Source organism: Sciurus vulgaris, assembly GCF_902686455.1.
Source record: "Sciurus vulgaris genome assembly, chromosome: 1".
Taxonomy (NCBI): domain Eukaryota; kingdom Metazoa; phylum Chordata; class Mammalia; order Rodentia; family Sciuridae; genus Sciurus; species Sciurus vulgaris.
This window is the reverse complement of record NC_136461.1, coordinates 104,578,169-104,586,667: the sequence shown is the minus strand read 5'-3', so window position 1 is coordinate 104,586,667 and position 8,499 is coordinate 104,578,169. Positions and strand designations below refer to the sequence as shown.

Sequence of the window (8,499 nt, the reverse complement as noted above, 5' to 3'; positions counted from 1 at the left end):
TAACAAGCTGTTTCTTGGAAATGAGTAAGTATGTCACTGAGCAGCCTGGCTGCTTTGCTGAAGAATCACAGAGGAATGACATGACCAATCTTTTGTTCTTGTATAACCTCAGGCTTGAGAAACTAGGCTCTCTTAAGTGCAAGCAGAGCCCCTGGGAATATGGGCTAATCCTAATTTTTTCATCTTAAAATGGGGATAATAGAAACTCCTAGCTTTCAGAGTTCTATGAAGGATGAATGATAATGCACACAAAGGGCTTATACAGTGCCTGGCAAATACTAGGCATTTCATAGATGCCAGTTGCTATTTTGAATATTAGAATAAGGTTGGTAGACTAGTTATTTGATAACTAGCATCATGACAATCAGGAGACTACAACATATTCCCAGTGTGCCTAATTTAGTCTCAGAGAGTGGCATCCAGCAAAGAAGAAACATCTGCAGCTTTCTCTACCTGGCTGCATGCAAGGGTCAGGGACAGGAGGAGAAAGGCTCCTCTTTCCAGTGTCCTACTTGCACACTTGGAGAGCAGCACCCAGTAGAGTATGGCCTTCTGGAGAAGGAAGAACTGGGGAATTTGGAGGACTCTGAGTCTCATCAATTCCCAGCCTACCACTCTCAGGAAAATGATTTGTGTCCCCATTGCACACACATAAGTGGATGGCCTCAGTGCATATGTATGCACACACACACACACATATACACACACACTCACTCATGCACACAGAGGCCACACACACACACACACACACACACACACACACACATACAAGCTAGTACAAGATTACGCAGGTGTGTTTTTTCTTGTCTTCCTTCTCATCTCCTGCATCCTTTTCAGTCCATTCGGGCATAATTATTATTGCTCTGCTGGCTTGGTTCTGCAGCTCTCTAGAGTGGAGCAGATGTCGACAGCTCTGAAAGATCCCATGCTATTACACAGCAGAACAAATGAGGATGTCAAAAAAGCCTCTTCATTCTAACAAGAAAACAGAGGAAAGACACAAAAAGAATAAAGCCTTTGGAGACCTGCAGACTCGCTCTGATTAGATCTTATGCTAACATGATGCCCACTCTGCGTACTAACAGTGATTTAATATGTTTAAATGATACAGGGGAAATATGTCGTGGGGAAAAGAGAAAGAGAGATGAGAATTTCTTCCCTGGCAGGCATGATTAAGATGGTGCGTGTTTCCTCGGAAAACGCTACCAAGGCCTGGGACTGTCGACTACTGTCACAAGCATGTTCACCTACGGCATCTGGCGTCATCTCATTACGCTGGGCGGCCCTGATTTCTCCACCACCAGGTGAGCGATAAGAGCCATTCCTTTGAATTTGCTAGCTGGGTGCAGAATGGAATGTCAGTCATGCTGCTGGTCATTGTTTCTTACCTTAATGGGTAGGTCACAATTTTAAAACATTTTATACATGGGTCCAGAGGTCCACAGATCTTAATTATTCAAGACAAAGAAAGAAAATACTCCAGAATTTTGGAAGGGGGAAGAAGGAGATCTCTAAGCAATCAAAATAGATGGACCAGGGTTGGGGCTGTAGCTCAGTGGCAGAGCACTTGCCTAGCACATGTGAGGCACTGGGTTCAACCCTTAGCATCACATAAACATAAACAAATAAGATAAAGACTTTCTGTCCATCTACAGCTACAAAACAAAAACAAAAAGTGAATGGACCAAAGTCAATGTATTATAGGTCACAGGAAGTCATTCATGGATGGAATATGTCCTCAGCTCCTTGCTCTGAACCTATTACTTGAACCTTCTACTTGTAATTCTAATTTTTCATGTATCAGTTTTCTCTTTCACTAGACCATGGTAAAACAGAGGAAACTATTTAGAAAGACCAGCTCTGGGAAGAAGAAGATGGAATGAAAGACTGTTGGGTGTAAGTAAAATCCTGACTGTATTAAAAGTAGAATCTGATAAGGTGATGATCATAAGAGAGAAGACAGCCACACCACAGTGAAGTCAAGAGTATTTTTTGTTTGTTTTCTTCCCTGTAGGTTCCTTCAACCTTCCACAGTGGGCCTAGGACAGCTGTCGAGGGACATTTGTTATGTGAGCAGAGAGGAACACCTACTTCCTACTTCCTTCATCTACTGAGAAATAAAAGCACAAACTCCACCAAACCAAACCAAACCAAATAACTTCCTGAAGAAAAGGAGATTATCAAAGTTGATCACTGAAATAAAATACATGGAAAACCCCTAGAATTTCCCTGTGCCTAAAAATGCCCAGATTCTCTGGTCTAGATGTAAGCACAGAACCCTTCTGTGGAATGAGGACACTAAAGTCACCTGGTCCAGTGTTTGTCCTGAAAACATTTTAATCTGCCTGTGCTCAAGGTCACCAAGGAGCCTCACTCCTTTCTGAGATGTCAGTTTGTTGTCAGAGTGCTCTAATTATTAGAAAGTCTTGGCTTGTTGCAATCTAAATACACTTCTTTATAATTCACCCCATTGGCCATGGCTCTGCCTTCCTGGCCCCCAGGGAGGGATGATCTAAGCTTGTTACACATATGAGGACAGGGATGGTCCCCTCCTCCCAGACCCCGTGGGCATCATTTTGGAGTACAAAAGGATTGTCACCTCCCTTGTATTCTGTTGCTACATGCCCATTATACTCCAAGCTTAGAGTGTTTGTGATTCATTTTAAGCTTATAATCAGCTGAAACATCTCTATCATTTTCACCTAGGCTACTATCAAACCACATCTCCCCCATCTGCTGCTTATTTCATCTTATTTGCTTGTTTATTTTAACCAAGTGTAAGGCTTTACATTTATCCCCATTAAGCATAATCTTGTTAGATCTGGTCCATTGTTTCAGTCTGTCAAATCTTTTTTGCATTGCAATTCTGCTGTCCGACGTATTAGCTATCCCTTCCAGCTTTGTGTCACCCACAAATTTTTATCACTAGGCCATCACTATCTTCATCCAAGACGTTAATAAAAATGCTTAACAAGGCAAGACGGAGGCCAGATACCCATGGTGTGAAAGATCTTTTATTGAAATTGACATCAATCCCATTAATTAGAACTCTGCATCCAATCAGTTGCTCATCTACCTGACTTGGCTGCATTTAGCCCTCGTCATGGGTGTATCTCATCCCCAGGGATTGAGTCTGTATCTGTCAAACGCATTGCTGCAATCCAAGTGCACTGTTACACAACACCTGGAAAACCAGTCTAGCAACTCACTCAAAAGGAAGCGTGATGGGTCTGGAGGTATACTGACTCCTTGCCTTGCACCTGGGACCAGCTCACCCAACAAAAGATCATCCAAAATGACTGACCTTTATAAAAAGATCAAGGTTTTCTTGCAGCTACATTAATGTTTATAGTAGCACAATTCACAACAGCCAAGATATGGAACCAGTCTAGGAACCTGCCAACAGAAAAATGGATAAAGAAAATGTGGTATTATATACATAACAAGTAGTACTCAGCTATAATGAAGAATGAAATTATGGCATGTTGCTGACAAATGGATGGACATAACTGAGAACATCATGTTAAGTGAAATAAGCCAGATCCAAAAGTCAAGGTGAAATGTTTTCTTTCGCATGTGGAAGCTACCCCAAAATAAGGGATAAAATAAAAGCAGGGGGCAGATTCCAAGAAAAGAGAAGAGAAATCAGTAAAGTAGTAGAAGGGATTGAGGGGGAGGAAGGAGGGACAGGAAAAAGGACTAAGAATGGAATGAAAATGACCAATCTTTCCTATGTACATATATGAATAACCACAATGAATTTTACCTTTATGTATATCTACAATGCACTAATTTAAAAATATAAATAAATAGAAGAAAGATCAATGGAGTAGAGGAAAGGGAACAGAGGAAGAGGGTAGGGGAAGTACTGGAAACTGAATCGAGCAAATTATTTTCTATGCTTATATTATTATGTCAAAAGGAACCCAATATTATGTGTAACTATGAACTAATTAAAAATGTAAATAGCAAACTAAGAATTGTTATAGTTTAGATATGAGCTATCCCCCAAAAGCACATGTGTGAGACAATTTAAGAAAGTTTAGAGGTAAAATGACTAGGTTTGAGAGTTTTCACCTAATCAGTGCATTAATCCCCTGATAGGAATTAACTGGGTGGTAACTGTAGGCAATTAGGGTGAGACTGGAGTAGGTGGGTCATTAGGGCATAACTCTGAGGGTATATATTTTGTCCTGAGTAAGAGAACCCTTTCTCTGCCTGCTTCCAGTGGCCATGTTCTGAGTTACTCTCCTCCACCACATTTTTCCACCATGATGTTCTTCCACACCTAGGGCACAGAGCAATGGAGTCGGCTGTCAGTGAACTGAGCCATCTGAAACTGTGAGACCCAAATAAACTTTTCTTTCTCTGAAATTGTTCTTGTCAGGTCTTTTGATCTCAGCAGCAAAAAAAGTAGCTAAAACAGAAATAAAACAAAAAAAATAAAGATTTTTCCCATTTTTGCACTGCTAGGCCTCCAGCACATTTCCTCAAAGCCTCAGACCCTCAATGCAGATAGGAGTCTCTAGGACATATCTTGTGTGACTAGGACTCTGGGCCCCAAGATCTCAACTAAAGCTCCTTTACCTTAGGCTTCAACTTTCTGTCACCCATACCCATGGAAACCTCACCTGCCCCAGTTTGGATTCACATTGAAGGACCATAAATGCTGAAAGAATGTTTTCTTCCCAATATCTTTTGCTAAGGCAAAACCAATACTGATATGAAATAGACCCCCTTTTTGCCTTGTGCCAAACATATCTAAAAATTTTGGTTTTGTTTTATCTTAGAAGGTCAAGTGCTTTTTATTGGTCCTGGGAACAGGATCAACAATGGGATAGATAGGCCAATACAAGCCATCTGTCAATGTCTGTCCCTAGGTTCCTGTCTCCCACCTCCATCCCCAACCCTCAGACCCTGAGCAATAACATTCAACCACCACTGGAGAGAAGCAATGTTTAAGAACTTGGAACTTTCAGTCCATCCACTGCCACTGATGTTATCTGTATGAGAGAACATTAGTAGCCAACTCAGGGAGTAGTTGCAAATATCACATGAAATAATGCTTTACCAAACACAGAAAGTCAAGGGTTTACTCTCAGACGCAGAAGCTACCGAGGGGAAAAAAAAAAAAAAAGGAATAAAAAAGGATATTACAAAATTAGAAGGGAGACCAACAGAGCAGAGAAAGGGGATCGAGAAAGGAAAGAGAAGGCGTGGTTGAGGATAGCTGCTTAGTTCATGGTGGCTAGGAAGCTGAAAGAGAAAGCAAGAATTAAAAATAAATTCCAAAGGCATGCCTTTAATGACCTACTTCTTCTAGACAGGCTGGGGAAGTACTGGGGAAAGTACCAAATCATGCTACCTCCATGTATGAATAGTCCACAATGAATCCCACATTTACATATAATCATAATGCACTAATTAAGAAATAATAAAAGAAGGGAGGGAGATAGAGAAAGGGGAAGAGAAGAGGGAGGTACTGGGGAATGAGATTGATCAGAGTATGTTATGTGCCTGTATGAATACATCACAGTGAATCCCAAAATGCATCAATTGAAAAAGAAATAATGGCTTTAAAAGCACTGTGCCCAGTCCTGACACATGGTCAGGGTTGAATACTGGTGGCCTATTAGTGTTTTCTGTTTTCTACGTTGGTCTCCTTGCCATTTGGTTCTGCTTGTCACCAGTCCCTCTTCTCTTCCCTTAGTCTGTTAGCTCTATTCCAAACTTCAATTTTCTGTTTGCTCCTCTCGGATTGGCTGCCCGCCCTTACTTTGATAAAACTTTATGCACGTTGAAAATAAAAAATCTCTTGTTGACAACTTCAGGAAATACAGACAAAATCTGATTGCAAATCCTATCCCCACCTGGCAGGGCCCAGGTCTCCCACATGACAAATCCTAGTGAATAGGGGATATAGTCCTCTGGATTTTCCCACAAATCTCAAAAGCCATTCATACTATTTGGGTTCATAACCTGGCTTATTTACTTTTTAACCTTATGATCCTGAGCAAGTCAATTAACCTCTTGGAGTCTGTTTCCTCAGGTATAAGGTGGGCATAATAATTTAGGGCTGTTGGGAGCAAAAACTGCTTATTAAGTACTCCATAAATGGTAGTTGTTACCAGCATCATCATCTGATAACAACTTCTCCACTTGGCCTTTCCTGATAATATCCATTTTCTCAGTAGAATCCCTTGGTTGTGCATCACTTCTTTCCTTCTTTTGTTTATGTGCACTGAATTTCTGAACTCAATAGTGAGGTTCCAAGAAACCACATGTATCATTCTACATCACATCTTCCCTGCTTTAAGAAATGACCTTCAAACTACAAACTGTAAAACACGGTGAAATGATAGTTGCGAGATCACTACAAATCAAGATGGATGTCAATCATCCTGTTTGGATTCCATTTTTAGATTTCAAGCACCTCTTTTGTCTGTTCCTAGTGTTCTTTTGAAAACCATAGAGAGCCATGTGTTTACATGCTGTCTTCATATTTCACCACAAGGTACTCGAAGGAAAGTCTGCATTTTAATTATAAGCATTTTTTTCCAATCTTCAGGATTAATTAATGAATTAATTCTCATACTTACTGCATTTCTGCTATGTGACAAGCACTGACATACAGAAACCAGTAAGATATAATCCCTGTCTTCAAGAAACTTAAGTTATGTGCAGCTGGCATGTGTAAGGACCTGGGTTCAACCTCCAGCACTATGAAAAAAAAAAATAAGGAAAAGAGGCTTAGTCAGGGGAGAGTTCTATTTCTGGAAGGAAGGGAAAGATTGTAAGCAGATTTTTTACTTCATTTGTGTAACACAAAAATCATACAGAGTATATTATCTGGCCTCTGGATTTTAATTAGAAAGCCAGTAACAAAAATATCTCTAGAAAATATTATAATATTTGAAATTTAAAAATTAAGTGTTATATTTCTAAAAAAAATCTCAAGGAAAATCAGATAGTTTTCAACTTAATGATGACACAAGCACATGATGTCAAAATTTGTAATATGCAACTAAAGTGACACAAAGATCTAAATTTAGAGATTTAATTGTTTCTATTAGAAAGTAGAAAAGGCTAAATCAATAATCTAAACTTTTATCTTAAGGAAAAAAAAACAGTAAGGGAAACCTAAAGTGAGTAGAAAGAATGAAATAACAAAGATGAGAGTGGAAATCAATGAGATAGAAAACAGAGAAAATCCACAGAGCTCAAAATGATTTTTAAAAGATCAATAAAATTGATAAGGCCTTAGTTAGACTAAGCAAGAGAGAGAGAGAGAGAATGTGAACTACCTATGTGAAAAATAGAAGAAAGGCTATTTCCCACAAAATTTACAGACATTAAATGATGATGATGGGATATTTAAAACAACTTTAGGCCACCATGTTTGACAATGTAGATGAAATGAGTAAATCACTCAAAAAACAGAAGAATTCAAAACTGACAAAAGACAAAATAAGTGGCCTGAATATCTGTCAAAGAAACTGAATTCAAAAAATTCTTTTCATGAAAGACTCTTCTGACCAGAATAGCGTTAATGGTGTCTTCTAATCAAAGCATAAGGAAGAAATCATACCAACCTTAAACAATCTTACAGAAATAGAGAAGGGGCTACCTCTCAACCTTTTCAGGAAAGTGACATGTTCATAGTAACATCTGATACATACACTAGAAGAAAAAGACCAGTATTCCTCATGTACAGAAATGCAAACATTCTTAATAAACCATAGCAAACCAAATCAAATCCATAGACATATAAAGGGTATAATACATCATGACCAACCAGGGTTTATCACTGGAAGTTTGGTTAAAATACTGCAAGTTTGGTTAAAATAGCTGAAAAATGATCAATGTATTTATCCCCTAAAGTGAATAAAGAATAAAATAGGAATGTTTCAGAAAAGCCAGCAAAATAGTTGGAGATATTTGAGCACCATTCCATGATGGAACCTCTTGACGGACTAGGAATAGAATGGATTTTTTTCAATCTGATCAAAGGAATCTCTAAGAAACCTTTACCTAACATCATAATCAGTGGTGAAATATGTAATACTGTTCCTCTCAGGTCAGAAACAAAGTAAGGATGTTCACTATCATGCTTCTTTCCACCATTGTACTTGAAGTCTTGCCACTAGACCAAAAGAGAGATCACAAAGGCTGGGAAAGGAGAAGTAAAATCATCCTTCATTACAATGACATGATTTACATAAAAAATATTCAGAGGAATTTACCCCTGAAGCCTACCAAATCTAATAAATAAATTTATTAAGTTTTAATATAAAGCCAATATGAAAAATTTTAATTTTATTTTATATGGTATTAGCAAATAATTGGGACAAGAAACTAAAAATCAATACTATTTATAATGGTATCTGTATCATAAAATACCTACAAATCATTTTTAGAAAAACCTACAAGTTTCTGCTCTTACAACTATAAAACATTGCTGAGAGAAATTGAGAAAGACCTAACAAATGGAGAGAGATT

General features: G+C 38.6%; 1 long non-coding RNA gene across 1 annotated transcript; it reads left to right on the top strand.

Moving 5' to 3' along the window:
* Nucleotides 1-1,038: 1,038 nt before the first annotated feature.
* Nucleotides 1,039-3,879, top strand: LOC306654776. The gene is made up of 3 exons (XR_013762057.1): nucleotides 1,039-1,304; nucleotides 1,805-1,896; nucleotides 2,015-3,879. It is a non-coding gene; the product is annotated as an uncharacterized lncRNA (long non-coding RNA).
* The last annotated feature ends 4,620 nt before the right edge of the window (nucleotides 3,880-8,499 follow it).